Source organism: Ursus maritimus, unplaced genomic scaffold, assembly GCF_017311325.1.
Source record: "Ursus maritimus isolate PB19 unplaced genomic scaffold, ASM1731132v1 scaffold_3, whole genome shotgun sequence".
In the NCBI taxonomy this organism is placed as follows: domain Eukaryota; kingdom Metazoa; phylum Chordata; class Mammalia; order Carnivora; family Ursidae; genus Ursus; species Ursus maritimus.
This window is the reverse complement of record NW_024425563.1, coordinates 79,295,066-79,322,380: the sequence shown is the minus strand read 5'-3', so window position 1 is coordinate 79,322,380 and position 27,315 is coordinate 79,295,066. Positions and strand designations below refer to the sequence as shown.

The 27,315-nt window shown below is 33.9% G+C and overlaps 1 pseudogene; it reads left to right on the top strand.

Moving 5' to 3' along the window:
* The first annotated feature begins 219 nt into the window (after window positions 1-219).
* On the top strand, window positions 220-27,016 carry LOC103658777 (annotated as a pseudogene).
* Window positions 27,017-27,315: the final 299 nt, after the last annotated feature.

Below are 27,315 nucleotides of genomic sequence, written 5' to 3'. Positions count from 1 at the left end.
TTTGTGGAGGCTTATTTACTTATTTTTTTTTAAGATTTTTAAATCTTTTAAAAGAGAGAGAGAGCACGAGCAGGGGGAGGGGCAGAGGGAGAAGACGAATCCCCGCTGAGCAGGGGGCCTGATGGGGGACTCAATCCCAGGACCCTGGGATCATGACTGGAGCCAAAGGCCCTTAACCGACTGAGCCACCCAGGCACCCATGTGGAGGTTTAATATGCCATGAAATATGCCAAGAAAAATGGTGGAAATAAATCCCAAGAGCCAGAAATTAAAGTTGTTGATGAATTTGAGGGTAACGATTATAGTTAATGTCTGCTAAAATTTGGTTATATATACCTCAAAGGTATATTTCAATATTTGAAATATTTCAATATTTGAAGGAGGAAAGGAGTGCTTGGGTGGTGCAGTTGGTTGAGCACCTGACTCTTGGCTTCGCTCAGGGTTGGGAGATCAGGTCCTTCATCAGGGTCTGTACTCAGCGTGGAGCCTGCTTAAGACTCTCGCTCCCTCTGCCCCTCCCCACCATGTGTGTACTCTCTCTCTCAAATAAATAAATAAGTCTTTAAAAAAATTTTGAAGGAGGAAAGAGACATATTGGAAGAGGAGAAATGGGGAATAAGTCATTTATTCCATCTCCAGGCTCTGAGATATTGGGATATGTTGCAAATATTACCTCCACAGCAGTGTTCTTCAAAGTTAAAAAAAAAAAAAATCCATTAGTGCAAGTTGTGAAAGGAATAGCTTGATGGAAGACACTGACACACATGTATATTTTTATACAGTGTCATACATGCTACAGTGAAGTTATATGTAGATTTCTATAGATGCATCTAACATTGACTACATGGTGGCACTGGAGAGGGTGGCAGTGAGGATATCTGAGTCTAGTTCCATAGTATGAGAAAGGCAAATGAGAAGAGAAAGCTGGGCCATCCAGGTGGAGAGAAAGCTGTAAAAGATTTTGAGTTTGTACATCATCCTTGAACTCATCACTGTGCAAACTCTCCTACAGTTCTCTAGCTATATGTTCTAAATGTTCTGTAACAAGACATATATTCTTCATGTGAACCCAAGTGGTAATTCTTCTACAGAAGTTTCCTCTGACTGGTCTAGCAGTGTTTTCTGAATACCTATGGAGCTTATTACGTGTGCTGAGCATGTTGGCAGGAATTATAAACCACTGTGCATTATTCTCTACTATATTTTAGTTACATCTTTTCCCAGCTGGAATTTGGGTTCTTGATGAGTGAAGACCATGTTTGACACGTCTTTGAATTCTTTCAAGTAATTTGCATAGTGAACTCTACAGTTAAGTATTGCATAAAAACCTGTTGAATGAATTATATTTATTAAACTAGTTTAAGTGCTAATTACTTTGGCATTGACTGGAAAACGTCTTACCTATCTAAAGACATTGAACCAGATATAGTTTTGCATAAAAATTAGTTCTTTAATTCAGTAAAATATTGCGCTTCGGTTTCAACATTTTAACTCCAATTTGAAATAAAATATATGCTAAATAATATTGTAATCGAAGAACCATTATAAGACAATTTGTCATGTGTATACATTTGTTGAATACCTGAGTATTATAAGGATAAGTGGGCATCATAGGCATCCTTAGTCACAGCTTGACTATATTGTCTATGCAATCTAATTTCACCAATTTTGGGAGTTGGAGCAGATGTCAAAAGGGAAAAAAGGAAAGAGCAATGAAAATTTGAATGCCACCTCACCAATACACACCATCAATTTATACCTCTAGAGATATGTCAACCTTAGAATATGATTTCCCTTATAACTGATATCGCCAGTGTCAATCATTTAAAATTGAATGTTAGCTCTTTTATCCTTCAATTTCCATTTCCACTTTCAACTGATAGGCTTAAATTCTTTCGTTTCTCTTTATGAGTTACCATTCACTATAATTTACTTATAAGTGCTTTTTATTGTCTGGATGTTATGAAAAATGATCTGTTGATGTTTATGACAGTAGGGAAAGAATCTTGAGCAGGCAGGAGCGCTATGGATAAAGGAACAAAAAACAGAGAAGGAAAGTTTTAAGAAAGAAACTGAACACCTATTTTTTAATCAAAGTTGTCAAAATTATTAAAATCAGTTATCTGCTTTGATATTAAACAAATATCATTGAGTTCCCCGGTAAACAGTCCTTGAACAAAAAAATAAAACTTAATCTAAACAAAACGCTAATTAAAAAGTATTTCTTTTGTATATGAAAATGAAAAAATATCCTTAAATCATTTTCATAAAATCTCCTTAAGAAAATATTAGCTGCTAAGGGCGGCTGGGTGGCTCAGTTGGTTAAGCATCTGCCTTGGGCTCAAGCTCTCTGCTCAGCAGGGAGCCTGCTTCTCCCTCCACCTCTGTTCCTCCTTCTTCCCCTGTACCTGCTCCTTCCCTCTCTCTCTCTGTCTTGCTCACTCTCTATCAAATAAATAAATAAAATGTTTGAAAAAAAAAGTCAGAAATTCTATTACTGTTATTTAAAAAAAGAAGAAGAAAATATCAGCTGCTAAAGATATTTCAGATCACTCTGCCATTTCTGCAATGAGGAAAAGAAAAGGAAAAAAAAGAACAACACACGACTATGTTAGATAGCATTTGAATACTTGGGAAGAAGTTTCTAGTTTACCAGATGCTATGTTGCAGCAGGACAGTTGGTCATGATCCTCCTGGCAATAGCACATTCGTACAGCCCCTTCCATGATATGATTTCAGATGGAAAATGTATTAAAAGAAGAGTAGGAAATAGGTGCAACATAGATTTTTAAACACAGTTATTTCACTTTCCTAGTTTACTGTATTTTTCAGACAAATGTTTTTTAGAGTGAATTATCTGACTAATGGTTTAGAGAAAAAAGCATTAGTTTTAGAACCAGAAGATCTTGGTTAACATCCTGTATCCAAATAAAAAGCAGTGATGCTGTTACCTGACTCTCAACTTCACGGTGATAACAACAAGGATAACACATGTAAAGCATAAAAGTAATAGGTGCTCAGCACATTTTGCCCCCCAATTTCTTGTTTCCACATCCACTGTGGCCTTTTTAAGCCATTCTTGATAGACTTTATGAGCAATGAACAAATTCAAATAGAAGCAGCAATTCAATTCTTACTCTTCAAAGAGACACCACACAACAGCATAGAGACACACCACCAAAGAACTCCCATTAGAGTTAGCACTGCAGGAATCCAGTTATCAGGGTTCCAATAATATGAAATCTTTATTAAGACAGAAGTAGTAATCTGAGAAATATAAAAAATATTTAGTAAGAACTGGTAGCAGTAGAGTTGAAAAAATGAAGAACAACATATGCTGAGTAGAGTGCTTTTTGCATGTTTCACTCTTTCTTCTTTTTATATTATTAAAATAAGATCATCACCTGAGACTCATTTGAAAAATACAACACATAAACAGCAAATTACAAAGCATAATAAACCAACATCTCTTTGTGCCACCAAAAACAAATGTCTTTGTTTGGAAACAAAAGTATTTGTTCATAAAATTGACTCTGGCTAGAATCCTCTCTCCTGTCATGGTGAACTTTTGGTAAATGCTTGTTCACTTACCAGGGTTATCCTCCATCATTGCTTTTTCAGGCCTGACTTCCGGGCACCACATCTCCTTGTGCACATTTCTACTGTAGTATTTGGAATTAATTTGCCATATTTATATTTTTTAATTGTGCCTCTTCTTTTGGGAAATAAACTCCCATTTAAAAGGGGTCATTACTTAATCATCTTAGAGCTACGGATTCTGTAGAATTCTTGGCACAGAGAAGATAGCAATGAAATTTGGTGAGATTGAATGAATCAGAGAGTTGCTTACAGGGCAAAGTATTATTTAAAAAAAAAGTTGCTGCCTTTCTCATTCTCTATCTTAAAAACACACAAAAAAGTGTTTTTCAGATGAATCCTCATCTAAAGTGTTACTGTTTAAAAAACAGCTAATAATACAAAATTTAATATAGACTTTAATTTCCATGACTAAGCAACATGATATTCCCAGTAGATGGCAGCATAGGATAGGATAAATTTGTGAACACAGTCATTAGGCATGCTGTTTCCTAAGAAATTTAAATCCTGGGTCTGGTTTCACAGAAATGAGAAAGGGAGAAAACATACTTTTGCAAACAAGAATCCATCAGCAACAGTAGTAGCAAAAATAGCACTACTTATATAAGTCAGTGAGAAGAATCCTGATTACTTTGTTGAATTTTGGTAGTTGTTGAGATTAGGTATTATATGACTAAACATTCTATTTTATACTACAACAATCAGGGCATGTCTGGACAAAGCAAGATTGAGTAATCAGACCAGGTTCCAGCAGTGTCAGTTGAAATACTGTGACCTTGTTTTCCTAAATAATATACTGTATTTCCAATGATAAATAAACTAAACGGATGACAATTTGATTATGTCTTAATCACCTAGCTATTTTCAGCTTGTTAAGATAAAATATTCCTACCAAACATATTTGGGAAGAATGCCACTACTATAAAAAATATTTTAAAAAAGACACCCCAGACCTAAGCCTGTGAAGTTTGTGTCCTTCCTTCCTTCCTTCCTTCTTTTCCTTCCTTCCTTCCATCCTTCCTACTTTCCTTCCTTCCTTCCTTCCTTCCTTCCTTCCTTCCTTCCTTCTTCCAACAAATATTTATTGAACACTTACTATAGCCCAAGAAATATGCATCAGAATCACCATATAAAGGAAAAATAAAACCTTAAAAAAAAAACCTTAAACTGAAACGGATAAGAGTAGCGTTTATTTTATGGCCACCATGTGCCATGATTGATGCTAAGCCTTTTAGCTGTATTGTTTCAGTTTCCCCTAATTCTAATCCTAAAAGAAAGGTGTTCACTGCTTCCAATTTATAATTGCAGCCTGATGCCCAGGGAGGTTCTGTATATTATCTAAAGTTGTACAGTTACTAAATGGTAGAACTTGTGTTTACATACAGCTTAGTGTGTCCCTAAAGATCACATTCTTTCTACTAGACAATACCTACCTCCCAAGAAAATGAGGATATTGTGAGAGTTTTGAGAAAAATGAATTTCTATATCATATAAAGATATATGTAGTGTTTTTTGTTGTTGTTTTGGTTTTTGGTTTCTGTTTTTGGTTTTGGTTTTTGGTGGTTTTTTTTTTGTTTTTTTTTTTTTTTTTTTGGTTGTTGTTGTTGTTGCTGTTGTTTTGGTCATGGTAATTGAATTGTATAGATCCAATTAAAGGTATTTGAAAATTGCTTAAAGGTTAGATGAAAGAATCATCCTTACTCCTTGTACTTGGTTTACTTGACAGATATGGGTAGATTTCCCAGTTTCTTTATTCTGTTTTTTCATCTCTCTCTTTCAGGTATACGCACTAAAAATATCTAATTCCTTTATTTAAAAAAAGCCACACCATTTAAAAAAATATGTTAAAGTCTAAGACAGATCAGGTTATTACTTTTTTTTTCTGGGAATTGTATAAAAAAGCAAAATGTTTCTGTGGGAACTAAATATTATATTAATGACTCGTATGTTCATAATATATTTATTACAAACCTTTATGTCTCTCTTTGTTTTATTTGATCTTTGTACAATACATATACCTATTCTAATCCCTTAGGTAATCCATGTACATAGTAAATATTTAAATATGTATTATATGCAGGCTTGGCTCTCTCAATTAAATGCTCTTTCAACTGATGATTAAAAACAATTTTTAAAAACTGAATTTGAGGGTTAGCATTTGACGCTCTGAGTGCTTCCATAGTTTTTTATACTATCACCTTATGTTTTAACTGATTTTTAACTTTTTGGAGTCCCCCAGTCATGAGGACAAGGACATTTACTCTTGCCTTACTTCTTGCAATAGTGACCTAACTGGCCTTGTTGCCCTGTCTTCCCCTCTAACGCTTCTAGTCTCTACTCTGCTAATATAGTTTTAATCCTGCAACTATTCATTTACACTTCCCAGCAATCTAAATTGGCTTTGTATTGTCTACAAAACAAAGTCTAAAATCCATATCATTGACTCTAGACCTGTATCAATCTACCTTCCTGGGCTTACCTCTCCTGGCCAACCCTCCTCACATGCTTAATTTTTCTCCTTTCAAGAAAAGATCATGTATTCTTACACCTTTATTCCTTAATTTACACCATTTCTAAATATCTTTGCTTCTTATTCTACCCATCAAAGGCCTACATAAATTTCAAAAATCTCTTTCCAGAGCTTCCCATATTCAGAATTTATGATGTTGTCTGTATAACAACAATTGTTTATTCTTTCTTTACAGTACTTGTCATAATGACTTATAACTTCATTTACTGGAAATATATCTACATGTCTGCTTATAAGTATTTGCATGATATGAGTCCTGCCAATCTCTTCACTTTATTTCACAATTTTCTCTAACTCATCACACCAGAAGATTGTTCAGACCTCTACCATTTCACTATCTTTTTGCCAGTCTTCTTGGTTCTACCACTTATTAAGTCTGACTTTGGGCAAGTTATTTAAACTCCTGGAATATCAGGAGTATATGTGTATGTATGTAAAGTATAGTATAGTATATCTGTATATGGATAAATTCATAAACAAACATTTCATGGCTAGGTATAAAGTTTTGTTAATATATTAATGGAATTATTTTCTTGTAAGAAAAATCATTAAAATTTGACTTAATCATTTCATCTGAGAGTTTCCGGAACTTATTGTAGGTCATGTATATATTACTATGCAAAGTATCCTCTTTTTATAGTTACACTTTAAATATAGGCTGCAACTTTTTTTTTTAACCTGCTTTTGAACTTGCTTAAGCAGAAACCATGAAGATACTCTTATAGTTGATCAAGCAGTTACTCCTTTTTCTCACGAACATGAAGAGTGATGAAATAAATGGCTAAGGATTGACAGGACACTGGACTACGTATGTCATCAGACATTTATCTCACCATTAGGTAAATCACCAATGAAAACAAAAGAATTTCTCATCTGTTATTTGATCATGTACCAAGCTTCTTACATCTGTGTGCAGTTAATTTGGTTTGATTCATAACCTTAATTACTTAACTTGTTATATTTTACAGAAAAGACAATAATAATATTCTCCCTGTCATGAAATCTTTCATCAGTGGGTATTAGAGTCACAGCAGATGTGCAAGGCTGTAACCTAGCAGAGTACAATTTATGTATTTCTGCTGACTTTCAAATTATTTCATTTAACTCTCATCGAAGATAGTTTTTAAAAATCTGCCAATAAGAAACTCAAGTTTATAAAATAGTTGCTTCTCATGCAGTGTCTCAAAGATTTAAAATCAAATATAAACCAGATTTATATAGAAAATAAGTTATGTTTAGTGTTAAAACACTGATAATTTAATCAGAAATACTAATTTTTCTCATTTGCCAAATTTTTAATAAAAATTAATAAGTATTAGAAATATTTTTAAAAGATTTGTATTCTAAAGTAAACATGAAAACTTTTTTTTTCCTTAGAGGGAACTGCAAATGAGAAGTAGAGTGTAGTGAAGGAAAAATCATTTTTATTCTCCCCTCCTAGTATCTTGGCCGAGAACCCCCCGTAATAAAAGGCAGATTAACAAAAAAACAAACTGAAGTTTAATAATATGTATTCCTTCTGTATACATGAGAGATATCCAGAAAAAATGGGTAATTCTCCAAAATGGTCCTAGCCACCACCTTAAATACCATCTCCAGTTAAAGACACAAGTTGATGTGGTTAGGGTGGGGTGTAAAGAGAAGCCAGTTATGAGACATCACCAGGAAAAGCAGTAAACACAAGGGTAAGGTTGGTATGCAGATTTAAGTCAGTTGCATCCCACTGATAAAGAATTTAGAGAAATTCAGTGATCTTCCTCTTGGTATAGAGAGCAATAAATACCCTTATAAACTGAGATTCTCCTTATAAATGTCTCTTGCAAAACGTTGATTTCTACTCTGTTTTCAGAGCTTTCTCTGTGTCAGCTAATTCTTAAAAATAATCAGTCTAAAATAAAATAATTTATGCCAAAGAGGTGTGTTTTGGGGTGGTAAATTCTGTTGTCTTTCAAGAGGTTTGAGCATCATTTCAGCCATCACTTAATGCCAGATGTTTTCAAACAATCTGTTTCCATGTTTTCATCAATTAATAAGCATTTATAAAATAACTAATATAATGTATACTTATTAGTCATCTCCTGTGTACTGAGCACTGGACTAGGAGAGACTTCTGAAGTAACTTTTAAAATCCCCATTGGCAGATTAGAAATTAAGGCTCAGAGGTGGTAAATAATTCAGCCCCAGTTCATAGCTGTTAAAAAACAAAATTCAACTGATAAATTTAAAGATCAAATTGGCTTTATTCAATGATTCATGAATCTGGCAGCATCCCATCCCCATCTAGCAATAGAAAGGGGTTCCAAGGAGCTGTACAAAATGGAACTTTTATAGGCAGATAGGGTCAGGGACAAGAATATATCCAATTACCTAATCTTTCTTTGGGAGGTGGAAGGGGTCTGTCAGGCAGATTACTTCACTAGTGCTGACCAGAAAATTCCAGACTGACCAGTTATGATTACATAGCTGGGTAGGAAACTGCATTTAGGTTGGATGTTAAGTCTTGATTTGCTGACGGGGAGCTTAGCACAAATTACTCCATTTTGGGCCCATTGTTTCTTTTTTTAACACAATTATTGAGCGGAAGACCTGGAATTCAAACCAAGATCTGTCTTATTCCCAACACTACATTCTTTCTATTCCACAACTGGGGCCATAAGACTGTTTGCTATCTATATAAAAATTCTGACAGAATTTATATGAAATTATATTATTATTTATTTCATTTCAAATTTATTTCCTTTTGATTAGAAGACCTGGTCATACTAAGAATGAATGAGTGTAGTGAGAATTTAGTAATATTGTTAATGTGTTTTCTTAACATGAAGTTATTATAAAAATTAATTCCTTTTTTTTAACTATGATATTACTCTTAGAACTTCTTACTCATTCTCATATGTGAGGTGCTAACAAAATTTAGAACAAAGGCAGAAAACAAGAAAAAAACGTGAAAAGATTATTTAAAAATATAACGACAGAAGTTTAAAGTAATTAACAGCACAACTTTATTTTCCTAAAATGAGACACAGGGCCACTAGCTAAAAAACATTATTTAAGAAAGGAAAACAAAATGAAAACATTTCTTAAGTCTCTTTAATTAGTGATTTGTCTCACTTTGATTCCCTACATTATTTCTCTTGAAGGTCATGTGACTTTCTTTATATTTTGTGAAATATTACTTACTATTTTAATATTAAAATTTAAAATGTTTAAATTATTAAATTTTAATATGCTTAATAATGTATTTACAGTATTGATTCCTAGTTTGTAAATAACTTTTTAAAATAAATCAACTACACTAATAACAACTATTTTCCTTAAAAATAAACCCTTGGTCTTCTGGTAAGTAGCTCAGGGATTTAGTCATGTACTTTTAGGCAATAGAATAGTCACATAGAATCAGAATAGAAAATTTTATACCAATTGTCCAGGAAGTAATTTGCTTATGAAGTGATAGGCAAAGTTATGCCATACTGGTTTTCCATATCCCTGCCTACACCTTTTTAAATAAGCCCTTCTGTAAGTCTTCTGTTACTTTGTGTCGATTTCCTACTGGGACTTGACTGAACAAAAAGACCAAGAAATCAATGAATGTAAAATGTGATTTTCACTATTCACGGAGCTGATTTTCTTATAGGGTATATAAATGTCACACTTAAGACACATGGAAATAAATGCCCAAACACTTGCATAACTATGTCACTTGTCAGCAGAGAAGAAAAAGTGCAGTGTTTTGAGGGTCACCAAGAGACTTTACTCCCAAGCCACATCTGAAGAGAGAAGAGTGACTTAGCCACCTAGTTCCTTGTCTGCTGCTTAAAGAAGAAAAATTACAATGGTTTGTAGTTAAAGGTTGAATAGCAGGATGACTTGAGATATGAAACAAACATTTTCATTTTCCCTGTAGGTTCAAGGGAACTTACATTGTTGTTCCCCACAGAGGTATACATATATCATATCTCATAATATATCTTCCTGCATGTTCTATGAGAGCAGATAAAAATAGGCATGCTTTCCTGTTATGTGTTTCTTCACACTCTCTCCACTTCTGGCCTACAATAAAGGTATTTTATTATATTCATCATTGTCAACCCATTACCTCAATGCTTTTTTTACCGATTTATTTTTAAGAATAATTTAAAATAGGACAAATGAATTTGTTATAATTCTTTTACTACATTTAAAAAGTTATAATTTAATATATTTTTTTCTATTCTTCTTACAAAAATAATGTAAAGCAATGCTGAATATCTGAGAGTGTTTTTTTCTTTCTTTTTTCCTTGTAGGGGGTACATGGATTAATCAAGTTTAAGAAATACAGGAATACTGGGACAGTAGAACAATTGTAGCATCTGAGAGCAGATCTGAGCTGAAATTATGACTGTTAGTTAAATTGGGGAATTTAATTCCTGTTTGGAACAGTGCTGCCTAGTTAGTAAAGTTGCTACAAGGAGTAAAAATACTTCCATAAGTTTATAACATTCAGTAGGCAATCAGTTAGTGACCACTATTACCAATACTGCTGTGTCATTATTTCTGCATATTAAAAAAGTCAAAGAACAAGATAAATTTAGTTCGGGGTAGGAGATGTTGGGTGATTATAGAAATACCAATGATGGGCTGTATTTTCTAGGCATACAAGGAAGAGTGGGTGTTAAACCATAGCTCACAGCAAGTAATATATTTTCCGAGTTTCTTCTGTAATATTGAACAGATGCAAGAAGTGAAGCCTAGACTCAGGTCAGTAGAACATGCCAGTGGCTTCTGCTGATACTCTGACCTATAAAAATATGGCTAGAGTGCTTTTCAAAATGAAGGGTAAGAAAGTAAAATAAATGCTCTTTCATTTTTTGGTGGCTAAACGTTTGCTTATCATACATAAGTATTTGCTAATCTTACTTAAATCTTCTTTCTACCGACTTTAATTTTCTTCTGCCTTGGGAAATTTACTAAAGAATAAGATGGACAAATCCAGTAGTGTGGTGGTAAACTACCTCTTAAAAAGAAGAAAAAAAAATTCTGGTATATATTATTTACCAAATTCCATAGTGCTGATATTCCCATCATGACTGATTTCAAGCTACAAAAGGCTAAACAACCAGCTTATAAAACTTTTGAATACTTACTAGTACTCTTTCATTACCTTGAATGAGCAGCACCCCATTGTTCCAAATTATCAGCTGAAAACAAAGTTCTAGACATATTTGATTGATTGAAAACTATCTTGTGAGGTATAATGCTAGTAAAGGATTGGTCTTCAATGAATCAAAATCAGCCTTGGGATAATAATATGCCTCTGCAGTGAGCATGATAGTGTAGAAAACATGTAAGGTTGTAAAGACATAATCCCTCATCTCTAAGCAGCCATGTCTTTAGGATTAGTTTTCAAAATTCAGATTAAGTCTAAAGCATCTAACGCCTTTTCCAAGTTCTTCATTGGTGGGTTAAAAACCTTTTTTATTATTCTGCTACACATCATGAAACATGGATGGGTAACTAGAATGAATTGATGAAAAGATTGGACAGAGTTATTTATAGAGATTTTCTCCCTTCTGTTCTTTTACCCATGCATTGTTTATGTTGAAATCAGAGTAAAAATATAGTTATAAATTAATGTGATTTATGGATATTAATTCTGGGCTTTTTACTATGGAACTCAATTTGCTGCATGTGATAGTTTGAGGAATTTTGATTCATAATCCTTTGGGGATTATATTTGCAGGAAATGGTGTCTAGCCAGTTACCTCATTGTCTTTTTAGCCAATCCGGACTTAAATTGGACAAGTTTAATTCAGTTCATGAAACACAAGTTAGTTTGTTCTCTACCTGCCCTGAGATGGACCTCTGAGTAGGCACGTATGGGTTCAAAGATGAAGGTTAATCAGGAGATAATTTACAGTAGTTCTGTTTATTTTACTTAGTATGGAGATGGGTTTACTTCTTAGCTGCTTTGACTAAGTCTTTCTACATTTAAGATAAAAGTATTTCTTACTTTCCTTTCTAAGCTTCAAGGCATGGCGAGTGTTAACATATATAAGAAATATATTGTGTAAAGTTTTCTCTGTACTTATTTTAGTGGCTTATATTGCTTTGTTTACTTTATAATAATAGAAATATGTTTTGCCCATGGAAACTTTTTTTTTTTATTTAACAAATTCAGAAGCAGGAATAAACTCTTATTTTTAGTCTGGGTTTCTTAATCTGGGTTCTATGGATGGGTAGTACAAGCCTGTAAAGTTGAATATAAAAGTGCATGCACATATACATGTGCACATTTTGTTCTGGAGAGAGAGATGATTGCTTTCATCAGATTCTGCAACAGTTCATGAATCCTCCCTGCCCCCAATTAAGAATGATCATATTTCTTTTTATAACGGATGACATTGATCCTTTAACTTACCAACTACCTTACTTGGCATTGTAAAAGATGCAGAGGTCTTTATTGAATGCCTTCACTAGATTACAACTTATAAGATGCCCTAGTTTTTTTTTTTTTTTCAAGAGTTTTGAATAATTTTTTTGTTAAAATATCTGAATTTATAGTGAATTTCATGCTGGAGATGCCTCCTATAATATTTATAATATGATTGGATTTATTTTTAATTACTTTGCATCTTTTATCCTCAGACCTTAGTTTCTTTATAACTCATAGATGCACATTACTAGCATTCTGGCTTCAAGAATGTTCTATTTTTGTAATGGATTTTATAGTTATATAGTTATATTTTAGAAGCAGATAAAATTCTGGCAGTGTATTCTAACCACTTAGAAATGTTTTTAAGTTTTCATATATCATTCAACATTCAAAGTTGAAAGATCTGCCTTGTTAAAAAAAATGTAGTGTAATAATAATGGCTAAATCCTAAGAGAAATTCTCTTTCCCACAATATATTGTAATACACAAATTCCAATCACAATAAATGGTGAATATTATTGTTTATGTATATTTCAGATCTAGCACTTCAACTCCACATCAAGTGTCACTGCCTTTTGAAGACCTAACTCTTTTATCTGGATTAATAAAATAGGATCCTAACTGGTTTCATGGGCACTGCTGGCTTTATTTTCCAATCTTTCCCTCATGTATTCTAAATTAGTTACACTTGTTGGACATATCTGATCATCCTATCACCCTTTTCTTTCTTTTTTTTTTTTTTTCCTTAAGATTTTATTTATCTGACACAGAGAGAGAGAACAAGCACAAGCAGGGGGAGCAGCAGGCAGAGGGAGAAGCAGGGATTCAGGGACTTGATCCCAGGACCCTGAGATTATGACCTGAGCTGAAGGCAGATGCTTCAACCAACTGAGCCACCCAGGTGCCCCCCATCACCCATTTCTTGTAACACCTTTTTTGGACATTTCTGATTGGAAGATGAAGTCCATATTCTTTAGGTTGATATTAGACATCTTCAAATTTTTTGTCCTAATAGTCTTCTACTTTCTTGAACCCGACTTTTTATTGTTAAGCCACTTCAAGCTGGATATTCTATTATTTATAACAAGAAGATTTTCCCTGACTTATTTATCTTTGTACTCCAACCAGCACAAGGCTTGTCCATGCAGTTGATAAATAGATAATCTAAAGACATAGGTGATCTTTATGGGTAATTTTATAACATGGTCAAATACAAATAATAGCTAGTCAATAATATAATAAATAAGCCTGTAGAAATATTATCTTTTTAAAAAACCTGTCTTAAAATATGCAGGTGTTTTTGTCTGCTCACTCTCAAGAACATGGAAGTTATGACTTGTTTGGATATCATTTCTCCTTCCTGCACAATGGGTGGACTGAACTATAGAATTTCTAAGGTTACTTCGGTTTTGGTAATACTTTTTGCAAAGAGAATCATATATATCTCCCTGTAGAGATGCGTGTATTATGTAAGTACACATGGAAGCATAAAAGCTGATATGGCTTATGGAAAATAGCTTAGACCATTTGCCACAATCTTTGGGAGTAAATTCTTAAGTGACACGTTTGTAATCATTTCTAGGCAGCATTAATTGATTTGCCTCTTTTAGCAAGTCTAATGTAGTTTGTCAAGAGTTATATGGATTATATAGTACCACTCAACTACAAGTCTGAAACTCCTTTCGCAACTTGCTACAGAATTTGTTTATTCTGTTATGCTTTATTTCAAGCATTCTGCTTTGCTAGATTTTGCTTTATTAATCAGAAATCTGGACGATAAAAATCAATGAGTTGGTATAAATTAGATTTTTTCTTTCCACCATGGTACTGGCTAAAATGATGTGTCCCAAAGAAGCAAGATCCAGTAGAGAAATTGACTCAGAATATGTAGATGATGTCCATGTTGAGTCAGAAATGAAAAGCAATACATTCTACTGGTTAGAATGCTGCTATAACATCTTATGATATTACTATGTTATAGATCAGTCTTGGGTAATATTTACTTTACTTACAAAATAATTTGAAAGTATATTTGTGGAATGTGAAAGAGAGTTCCATGGTCACATACTCTGGGGTAGTGGTAGGGGCTAATAATTAATTTACTGAATGACCAGCAGAATATTTATGCTTAAAATAATTGCCAGGTTTGACTATATAAAATACGATTAAAAGCTCCGAAGCAGATAGTTTTAATGAAGCTCCAAAAAAAGTGAGAAAATTTAAGTTGTGAAGGGCATTTGGAGAAAAATTTGCAGCATTAAATAAGAATAGCTTAAAAAAGTGCATAGGAATCTCAGATTAATTCCCTTTCAATTATCTTACTACTACTATTTTGTGATACTTAACATATATACAGAAGTTTAAAAAAGTAGTACAATAACTCACCAGATACCCATAACACAATCTCAGTAATTGTCAACCTATTCCCAGTATTTTTAAACTTACACATGGTCTTCTCCACTAACTTATTTCAGAGCAAAAGTCACATTGTAAAATATCCTACCAATAACAAGTACTTAATTCTGAAGTACTCAATTTCCAAAAAATTTCCTTATGTCTAGTTTTTTTTTGGTCTTACTTAAGAAATCTTTCCATACCCCAAAATTATTAAGATAGTGTCTTATATTCTTTCTACAGTTTAGTAATTTTGTTTATTTTTATTTTTTTTAAAGATTTTATTAAGTAATCTCTACATCCAACATGGGGCTGGAATTTACAACCCCAAGATCAAGAGTAGCATGCTCTTCCGGGGTGCCTGGGTGGCTTAGTCCTTAAGCGTCTGCCTTTGGCTCAGGGCGTGATCCTGGAGTTCTTGGATCGAGCCCCATGTCGGGCTCTTCCACCAGGAGCCTGCTTCTTCCTCTCCCACTCCCCCTGCTTGTGTTCCCTCTCTCGTTGGCTGTCTCTCTCTCTCTCTCTCAAATAAATAAACTAAAAAAAAAAAAAAAAAAAAGGAGTAACATGCTCTACCGACTGACCCAGAAAGGTGCCCCTTATTTTTTTTTTATTTTTGCCATTAAAGTCTACAAATTCTCCTGGGCTTATTTGAATTGGGGATCATTCTTATTTTGTCTATATGCATGACTTTTGCCCAGTATTGTTTATTGAACCTATCATCCTTTTACCACTGCTCTGTAGTGTCATTTTTGATATAGATGGTGTCTATTTGTTGTAGATTATTAGCTAGACTTTTTATTCTATTCTCTTGTCTAGTTGTTTCCCATGCACCCATACCACACTATCTTAATTATTGCATTTTATATTAAGCCTTTATTTGAGGTAAGCAAAGCCTTCCCACCTTGATTTTTCTTCATCAAACATAATGACAAGGTTGTTTATGATACTCTCTTAGGATCTTTTTTTTTTTTTTAAGAGTTGCCGTATTCAGTGGTATTCCCTTTTCCTTCTGACATTAGTAAAATGTGACTTCACTCTTCACCTTCAGCCTCTTCAAAGTAATATATAGATTTTATTATTATTTTCAAATAACCAACTTTTTGCTTTATTTTGTATGTTTGCTTTCTATTTAATTAATTTCATTTGTTATTTAAAAAGTCTCTGAGTTTATTTTTTCATTTAAAAAAGTCTATTTGTGTTTATTTTTTACTCTTTTTCTAACTTCAGATGAAATGTAGTTTTAAATAACATGCAGGGAAAATAAGTTTTAAGGAAGTAGATAATATTTTTAAATGAATGTTAACAAAAATACTACATATTAAAGTTAGTTAAAATGGTACTCAGAGGAAAATATATCTTTCAATTCTGTTTTAACTTCATCCATCTCACAGTTTTATTATGTAGTATTTTCATTCATTCATTTATTTAAAAATAGTCTTTATTCTTTTAACTTCTAAATGCCAGTTTGTTTTGATCTCCAGTATAATTTCTTAAAGTCACATATAATACTTAGCATGATTTCAATCCCCTGAAATCTGTTCAGATCTGCTTTATAGACTAATGTATGATCAGTTTTTTAATGCATACATGTGTGCTAAAAAAATGTATATTCAGGGGTGACTGGGTGGCTCAGTCGGTTAAGCGTCTGCCTTCGGCTAAGGTGATAATCCCAGGGTCCTGCGATGGAGCCCCACGTCAGGCTCTCTGCGCAGCAGGAGCCTGCTTCTCCCTCTCCCTGCCACTCCCCCTGCTTGTACTCTCTCTCTCTGTCAAATAAATAAATAAAATCTGTAAAAAATGTATATTCAGTAATTGTTCATTGTAGTGTTTATATATGCTATATATCAATATGGTCAGGATTTAATTTCAGCTATTGTATTTTAAATTTCTAGATGTATTTGATATGTTTTCAGATATTCTGTGTTACTTATATAGTCTCTAATACCCTGAACAAATTTCAAACTTGGACTTTATATCTCTTGAACTTAATAAGAATAATTATTTTGTTTCTGTTTATGCTTTTTGTGGTTTTGTTGCTTCTTGGTTATGACATCTTATTTTCTCATGTGCCTAGCTATATTTAATCATGTGGTGTTCCCTAGATTGAAAAAATTGTTAGAAATAATTGGAGGCTTAGTATACTGTTATCTTCTCACAGAGAGAATTTAAATTTCTTTCTGCTGGGCTCTGGGGAGCATTACCAGTCCCACACCACTTTAATCCCATGTTTTGTTTTCTTTGGATCAGGAGAATCTAAATTGTATTATAATGATTTTGTACAGCTAATGCAAAACTTCTTGACTGTGATATCAAGCAAGGGAGATATTTTCTATAACTTTTCCAACAAATGGCTATTTTAATTCAATCATATCTTATTGTGTTAGCTCAGTTATATGGGGAGCATCATAATAATGTGAGTGAAGGCATGGATATGAATTCCTACTTGGATGTTCAAAGTCCACCTGTTTGAAATCAAACAGCATATTCCAAAGCCATCCTACACATCATTGATTTTCTCTTTATTTCCACATTAACAAAGTGTATGAGGCATTGTGAGTCGGTCTTCTGCTGTGAAAGTTAATAACTTTCTGTTTTCAGTAATTATCTAGACTTCTAATCTCTGCATTCTGGATGTCCCATGCTCAAATATTTTACATTATCTACCATGAGCTTCATTTTCTTGACATAAATCTAGCTTCCAGCTTCACTACCTTCCCAGCATTTCCCAGAATAGATTACACTCTTCCTAGGTAATTCTATACCTTCTCCCTGCAAAGCTTTTCTTCTTCTCTTTACATAAAAAATTTTTTTAATTAATTAATTAATTAATTAATTTAAAAAAATAAATCTGGGTGCAATTGTAAATGGGATTGACTCCTTAATTTCTCTTTCTTCTGTCTTGTTATTGGTGTATAGAAATGCAACTGATTTCTGTGCATTAGTTTTATATCCTGCCACTTTATAGAATTCCTGTATTAGTTCTAGCAGTTTTGGGGTGGAATCTTTTGGGTTTTCCACATAAAGTGTCATATCACCTGCGAAGAGTGAGCGTTTGACTTCTTCTTTGCTGATTAGGATGCCTTTTATTTCTTTTCATTGTCTGATTGCTGAGGCTAGGACTTCTAAGACTGTGTTGAATAGCAGTGTCACGTGATAGTGGACATCCCTGCCATGTTCCTGATCTTAGGCAAAAAACTCTCAGTTTTTCCCCATTGAGAATGATATTCGCTGTGTGTTTTTCATAGATGGCTTTTATGATATTGAGGTATGTACCGTCTATCCCTACACCGTGAAGAGTTTTAATCAAGAAAGTGTACTGTACTTTGTCAGATGTTTTTTCTGCATCTATTTAGAGTATCATATGGTTCTTGTTCTTTCTTTTATTAATGTAATGTATCACATTGATTGATTTGCATATGTTGAACCAACCTTGAAGCCCAGGAGTACATCCCACTTGGTCTTGCTGAATAATCCTTTTAGTGTACTGTTGGATCCTATTGGCTAGTATTTTGGTGAGAAGTTTTGCATCCATGTTCATCAGGAATATTGGTCTGTAATTCTCCTTTTTGATGGGCTCTTTGTCTACTTTTGGGATCAAGGTAATGCTGTCCTCATAAAATGAGTTTGGAAGTTTTCCTTCCATTTCTATTTTTTGGAACGGTTTCAGAAGAATAGGTATTAATTCTTTTTAAATGTTTGGTAGAATTCCCCTGGGAAGCCATCTGGCCCTGGGCTCTTGTTTGTTGGGAGAATTTTGATGACTGCTTCAATTTCCTTGCTGAATATGGATCTGTTCAGGTTTTCTACTTCTTTCTGGTTCAGTTTTGGTAGTTTATATATCTCTAGGAATGCATCCATTTCTTCCAGATTGTCTAATTTTTTGGCATATAGTTGCTCATAATATGTTCTTATAATTGTTTGTATTTCTTTGGCGTTGGTTGTGATCTCTCCTCTTTCATTCATGATTTTATTTATTTGGGTGCTTTCTCTTTTCTTTTTGATAAGTCTGGCGAGGGGTTTATCAATCTTATTAATTCTTTCAAAGAACCAGCTCCTAGTTTTGTTGATCTGTTCTACTATTCTTTTGGTTTCTATTTCATTGATTTCTGCTCTAATCTTTATTATTTCTCTTCTCCTGCTGGGTTTAGGCTTTATTTGCTGTTCTTTCTCCAGCTCTTTTAGGTGTAGGGTTATGCTGTGTATTTGAGACTTTTCATGTTTCTTGAGAAAAGCTTATATTGCTATATATTTTCCTCTTAGGACCACCTTTGGTGCATCCCAAAGATCTGAACAGTTGTGTTTTCATTTTTATTTGTTTCCATGAATTTAATTCTTCTTTAATTTCCCATTTACAATTGGACCCAAACCATGAGATACCTAGGAATAAATCTAACCAAAGGGGCAAAGAATCCATACTCAGAAAACCATAGAGTACTCATGAAAGAAATTGAGGAAGACACAAAGAAATGGAAACAAGTTCCATGCTCATGGGTTGAAAGAAAAAATATTGTGAAAATGTCTATGCTACTTAGAGCAATCTACACATTTAATGCAATCCCTATCAAAATACCATCAACTTTTTTCACAGAAATGGAACAAATAATCCTAAAATTTATACGGAACCAGAAAAGACCCTAAATAGCCAGAGGAATGTTGAAAAAGTAAACCAAAGCTAGTGGCATCACAATTCTGGACTTCAAGCTCTATTACAAAGTTGTAATTATCAAGACAGTATGGTGCTGGCACAAAAACAGACACATAGATCAGTGGAACAGAATAGAGTGCCCAGAAATGGACCCTCAACTCTATGGTCAACTAATCTTTGACAAAGCAGGAAAGAATGTCCAATGGAAAAAAGACAGTCTCGTCAACAAATAGTATTGGGAAAATTGGACAACCACATGCAGAGGAATGAAACTGGACCATTTCCTTATACCACACACAAAAATAGACTCAAAAGAAATGAAAGACCTAAATGTGAGACAGAAATCCATCAAAATCCTTGCAGAGAACGCAGGCAGCAACTCTTTGACCTCAGTCACAGCAACTTCTTCTAGACACATCGCTAAAGTCAAGGGAAGCAAGGGCAAAAATGAACTATTGGGACTTCATCAAGATAAAAAGCTTTTGCAAAGCAAAGGAAACAATCAACAAAACCAAAGACAACCAACAGAATTGGAGAAGATATTTGCAAATGACATATCAGATAAAGGGCTAATATCCAAAATCTACCAAGAACTTATCAAACTCAACACCCAAAGAACAAGTACTCCAATCAAGAAATGGGCAGAAGACATGAACAGACATTTCTGCAAAGAAGACATCCAAATGGCCAACAGACACATGAAAAAGTACTCCACATCACTCGGCATCAGGGAAATACAAATCAAAACCACAATGTGATACCACCTCACACCAGTCAAAATGGCTAAAATTAACAAGTCAGGAGATGACAGATGTTGGTGAGGATGCGGAGGAAGGGCAACCCTCCTACGCTGTTGGTGGGAATGTAAGCTGGTGCAGCCACACTGGAAAACAGTATGGAGTTTCCTCAAAAAGTTGAAAATAGAGCTACCCTATGACCTGGCAACTGCACTACTGGGTATTTACCCCCAAAGATATAAATGTAGTGATCCAAAGGGGCACGTGCACCCCAATGTTTATAGCAGCAACGTTCACGATAACCTAACTATGGGAAGAGCTCAGATGTCCATCAACAGTTGAATGGATAAAGAAGATGTGGTATATATATACAATGAAATATTCTCCAGCCATCAAAAAAATGAAATCTTGCCATTTGCAATGACCTGGGTGGAACTAGAAGGTATTATGCTAAGCAAAATAAGTCAATCAGAGAAAGACAATTTTCACATGATCTCACTGATACATGAACTTTGAGAAACAAGGCAGAGGATCATAGAGGAAGAGAGGAAAAAATGAAACAAAAGAGATGGAGACAAACCATAAGAGACTTTTAATCTCAGGAAACAAACTGAGGGTTGTTGGAGTGGAGGGGTGTGGGAGGGATGGTGTGGCTGGGTGATGGACATTGGGGAGGGTATGTGCTATGGTGAGTGCTGTGAATTGTATAAGACAGATGAATCACAGACCTGTACCCCTGAAACAACTAATACATTTAATGTTAATAATTAAAACAAATTCTTATTTTGATATTGAAAATTCTTTTTTTTTACTGTGAATTCTGTGATTTTTATTTACATTTGATTTTCAATTAAATACTGTTCTAAATTTTTAAAAAAATCTATTCTTAAAGAACTATATTATTGTTTTTCTTCTCTATTCATAGAGAACTTACCGTGTATCTCAGCCCAAATAAATTTACCTTATTTTCAAACTCAAAGTTAAATAATAATTGTGCTATCATTTGACATTATCTAGTATTTATTTAAATTGTTCTAAGTGTATATCTTGTCTTCCGGTGAGACTGTGCTTTTCAAGGACACAAACTTTTATTTTTGTAAATCTTATAGAGTGCTATGTACATAAGAAAACCTCATAAGTATTCATTTAAATGGAGAAAAAGCATGCTATCATAAGAACAGAATTACTAAAAAAATCCAAACTAAAGAATTTCAAAAAGGCCTATAAAAATGAATATTTACTTTTACTCAAAATTACTGCCTAACAGCTCTAACAAATTTTCCTTACTCTGATGATGGAAATTCTAATGTATTAAAGTAACTATTTCATTAATGTCTTTTATTACCAAAATATAAGAATAACTCCTGTAAGAGTTCCCAAATACTTTCTGTGTTTATGATTAATTCAGACTACTTTAGAATTATATTTCATCACTAAGTACTTACTGTAGTTGTAGTTGTTTTTGTGGAAAAAGTTGGCTCCACTGTGGTCCAAGGAAACACATGAATTATGACTGTTGTAGTGGCTGACAGCTGACTAGCTTTCTTCCCACCTAATTCATCAGTAACTTCAATAAGTAGCTGGAAAGTCATAGGTTCCCGAATCTCTTGAAATGCATCATACTGGAAATTCTGAGTTGTGGCCAGAGAAGGAGGATCAACACCTAGTCTCCAAAGTATGAATTGATTATTTGTATTCTCTGAGAGTGATGAGGTAATAAAACAGAAATAAAGTACACTATGTATTATGTTATTTCTATTGTCTTGTTCAAGTTCTTACTTTAAAATATGTTGGATGATAATGTGTTTCTAGCAGTTACAAAATATCTTATGTGGGTATCTTGTAAAATAGCATAGAAGTGACTTAAAATCCTATGTCTTACCTCCTGTAATTAAATATCTCAGCTGTTCCTGTAGAGAATCTGGACAGTTGAGCTGAATAAAAGGTGTCCTAATAGTGGAATAAATCTGCATTTCCAAATGTAGTGGATTTCATACGAGAGGTTCGTCACGTATATTCTACAATATAAGAATATTACCTGTTTTAGCTTATGTTTAAAAAAATTACCATATCTAGTCAATTACTTGTTTCTTTTTATTACTCATTATTTTCACCTTTATAATATTATTCAAGCATGTTTTAGAGTTCATCTTAATTATTTTACATTTGAAGATTATATTTTAGTTTTTCATCACAGAAACGTTGTTTGGGGCTTTCCGGAAGTGTATTCCATGTTCCATTTTTAATTTTATGAATGAGGAATTAATTTTTTTTCAAGTAGGCTCTACTCCCAACATATGGCTTGAACTCATGACTTTCAGATCAAGAATCACATGCTCTGTGATTGAGCCAACCAGATGCCTCATGAATGAGGAATTAATTTTTAATAGTGTCTATTTCCTACGTAATTCTGCTAGGACAGGTACTCATGATATTCATGAGATTGTTGAATTTTAAAATTATGTCAGAAACTAAATGTTATGTATTCTAAGTATTTCCCTTTATCCAGAAGATATATGTCATCAAGTCTCCTCTTAAACAATTACTCAAAAAGGGTACTCATTACTTAAAAGAAAGCATATGTCACTATTGGAGTGAAATACTTGTTAGAAATACTCATTTTTATTGACTGAATTAATTTTTGCCTAAAAATTCAACCTGTCCTTCCTAGTTTTTGTTCCGAAGAAACTCAAAATCTAATAAGGCATGTGACTTACATTTCAAACATGTGAGATTCCAGCAATTATATTGAAAGGGGAACTATATTATCTCTGAGAATGTTTGAATTCTAAGGTTCTTTGACTGTATAATCTAGCCCCTGGATAAACTACTTGCCACTAACACACCTCTTCTCACCTGTAACAGACATTGTTATAGACTATCCCCTCTCCTTTTTTTTTTTTTTTAAGATTTTATTTATTTATTTGACAGAGAGAGACACAGCGAGAGAGGGAACACAGGCGGGGGAGTGGGAGAGGAAGAAGCAGGCTCTCAGCAGAGGAGCCTGATGTGGGGTTCGATCCCAGAATGCCAGGATCACACCCTGAGCCGAAGGCAGACGCTTAATGACTGAGCCACCCAGGCACCCCCGACTATCCCCTCTCCTGAAGAATATAACCATAGTCTCAGAGACATCTTCAAAGTAGCAATCAATGAAGACACTAGCAATTTGTGGGAATGGGATGTGAAATGAAACCAATATATGTCCTCAGTTTAAGAAAATGAAGTGCCTAATTCCATTTATGCTTTTTTGCCGTTCCTTAGTAGTATTTCTTAAACATTCTTGGGTTCCTTTAGTTTGAACAGTTTCCTTAGAAGTCACATGTTTTGTTTTTTGGTTTTTTTTTTTCTCTCCAACACAGTGCAGATTGCTTTGTTGGATTGCCTAGTAGAGACCATAAAGGGGTACTTGCTAATATTTAAGCACTATTTCACTAAGTACTGATTTCTTTAAAATTAAAGCCTTGATAACTATATTTCCCTGAAAATGAATCATCCTTAGTTTCCCTTTCTCCTTCCAAATACAATCCAAAATAGGGAAAGATAGTACCTGTTCTTTCACAATTTCTCATAGTTGCTTTAGTAATAGTAAATATTTATTGAATACATAATATATGCTAGACTCTAACATACCTACATAAATATGTATTTAACAACCCCATGAAAAACATAGTATTATTATCCAAAAACAGAAAGTGAAAAGAGATAAAATAGCTCAGATAGCTATAAAGTGTATAGGAACCAGAATTCAAAAATCTCTCCAGAGCCCAAGCTTTTAACCTGAGAATACTACTTTCTACGTAATCATAATCAGTGTTTACACTATTACAACACTAGTCTATTGTGTTATGTGTTCTCATAAAAAGTCCCTTCCACTCTCTAAAAGATATTCTGAATGATAGTAACTCAGTGAAAGAGGATTTTTCTTCATCTTCTAAATTATGGTTCAATTACAATTTATATGCACTCTTAAAGCATTTCCAGTTCTTTTTTTTTTTTTTAAAGATTTTATTTATTTATTTGACAGAGATAGAGACAGCCAGCGAGAGAGGGAACACAAGCAGGGGGAGTGGGAGAGGGAGAAGCAGGCTTATAGCAGAGGAGCCTGACGTGGGGCTCGATCCCACAACGCCGGGATCACGCCCTGACCTGAAGGCAGGCGCTTAACCGCTGTGCCACCCAGGCGCCCCAAAGCATTTCCAGTTCTAAGAAACTATGGTTTGTGTGTTTTATAACTTCTTCATATTTGAGCTGAAATTTTAACAAAATCTCAAATAGGTTTCCCTTGTTAATCGGAATTTTTTAAAACTAGCCAAATGTATTTTAAGTATTATAAACTGAAATGTTGGTTATAAAAAAATGCATTTTAAATACAAATATAGGTGTCTGTGTTCCTCTATGAAGGAAAAAATCGTTGTCCAGTACTCAACCTAAATTTTCATTTTTTTCTATTTTTTTTCCATTATTGTGGACAAGAAAAATATAGAGAGATATATTTGGAGAAAATGCCTGTATAAAACTGGATATAGAAAAGATATTGAAGGCACAAACAAAAATGTGCTATATACGTAGTGTGTGTGTGTGTATGTATGTATACATATATATATGTGTATATACGTACAGTAGTAAATATACTATGGGTGACAAAATATAGAAATATATTTAGCTAAACATACCCACAAACAAGTATACATATGCACACGCACACACACACTCATACGTGCATATCCATTCCCAGTGGCTCAGATCCTGTGGTAGCAGAATAGCCAAGATGGTTTAGGTGCAAAAAACTGGATGTTGGGAGAGTTCTTCACCTCTACAACTTTGCACAATATTCTCTCTTCACAGAAAATTCATGTTCTACCACTTTTTTTCCTATTGGACTCATTCATTCAAATACCGTTTTCCTCTAATCTCAAGTTACTCATTTGTGAAATAAAACAGATATACTGGACTTCTAAAACTATTGATTTGAATATGCAGTAGCACTTTCATAAAGATTACATAGGAAAATGTATTACTTAACTTTGAAGTGTCTCACAGTAAAAGGGCATAAAATAATACTTAGGACTCTAATGGCTTTATTATGAGTGTTCTAGTATAGTGCTTTGCAGGAACATTGTGAATTAATGAAGAGACAGCTAGGGTTGTTGAAGAACTTTGAGAAAAAAAAGCTCTCTATGGTTACAAGGACAAGATCAAATGTAAGGACATGAGATAATTAACTGAGGTGAAATTACTCATGAATTTTCTTGTAAAGTTTGTTACCTTTAAAGATTAATCCATCTTACAACTTTAATGAGGAATTAACAAACCTAAAGATAGTAAAAGCATTACTGAAAGGACAGAAGGTAAGGACCAGCACATAGTCCTCAGATGGAAGCTGTCTAAAAGCTTTAAAAAAAAGAAAAGTCTTCCCATGATAATTTGTGGCTTTTATTTATTGGTGGCTTCCAAGTTCATCTCTTGACCTTACTATTTTCTAGACCTGTATTTTTCAACAAGATTTCTTTGAAATCTCTATTATGTTTTTGAACTTGAGGAACACGTTGGAAAGAAGAATTCTTCCTTCTCAAACGTTGTTATGGCCAGCCTTTAAGCTAGTTTTTAACATTGAGCACAAGGACGCTCTGCCAAGCTTGAATCATCAACTCCTATTTCTGGGGTGTTGTTTCTATGGCTTGGCATTTAATATATTATGCCAGTGTTCCTTGTCAGAATTAATTTTGGCAAAAGACCATCATTATACTGACTAACTGAATCTCCAGTTACAGAATAATGTAGCACATTCACTTTTCTAAATGCTCCCAATTAAAATATTAGAAGTATAACTATTGAATTATGGAAATTTCCTCAATACAAAGTCTACAAGAGAGAGAAAAACTAAGTTTTAGCTGTTTGTACATTTCAAAAACATAGAATTACTAAGCTTTTAGAATGTAAGAAGCTCTTTTCACTAAGAAAAAAAGGGTAGGTAATGTTTCACCTTAACTTTCAACATGAAAATATAAATGAAGCAAGGTACCATAATTCATAACTCATAACATAATTGCTCATACTCTAGAATTTTACACTGTGTATTTATTAACTAAATTTAAATAACTAAAAACAAACAACCAATTTATCTGGGAAATTCTTCCAAACCTATTCCCAATTAAAAACAAATAAGATTATCTTTAAAAAATAAGGAAAAGTTGGCTGGAAGGCTTCATGTCTGAGGAAAACTGCTTGGAAACTAAGGGCAGTGAGGGTACTGGTGACCGTGATTATCTTTGGCTGTTCAAAACCCCCTTCCCATGTGGCCCGCTCTTGGCCTTTTAAGCTTCAGATGCCAGGGTTGAGGTGCCTGGAGTGAGCTGCTCCCATCCCGGCAGCGTGGGCCTGGATGAGAACACAGTGAATGACCAAGAGCATATCACAGAGTATCTAAAAAGTGTCATCAACAAACCAGAGGCGGAGATGTCTCCACAAGAGCTACAGCTCCGTTATTTCAGAATGCTTGAATATGACGACAATAATTTGTGTGATGACCTAGAACTTTCCACAGACATCACTCACATCCATAAGGAGGAGGATAATGAACAGGCACCACCAATGAGTGAAGCTGAACTGATTAACTTGATGGTGTTTTGAGAAAGGATGACAAGAACAATGATGAACACATCGACTATGCTGAATTTGCAAAATCACTGTATTAGACATTGTTTGGCCATCTAGTTATATGGAAATGTCACCCTTTATGATGTGATTGAACACTTTTGGTAATGCAAAATAACACATTTCAAACTACTGCTACAGTATTTTGGTAAAAACCTGTAGCAGTTTGTTACACTGGAGTGAGAAAGAGAAATCAAGGGAAATAGAAGAGAAATGGGACATACTGTAGTCCTCAAGTACTGTTAAATCTCTTATTGGACAAGGGCTTGGTTAAAGAATCCTTTTAAGAATGTTGGATAATTGGAGCAGAGTAGTCAGGAACTTGACTATGGAATACCTC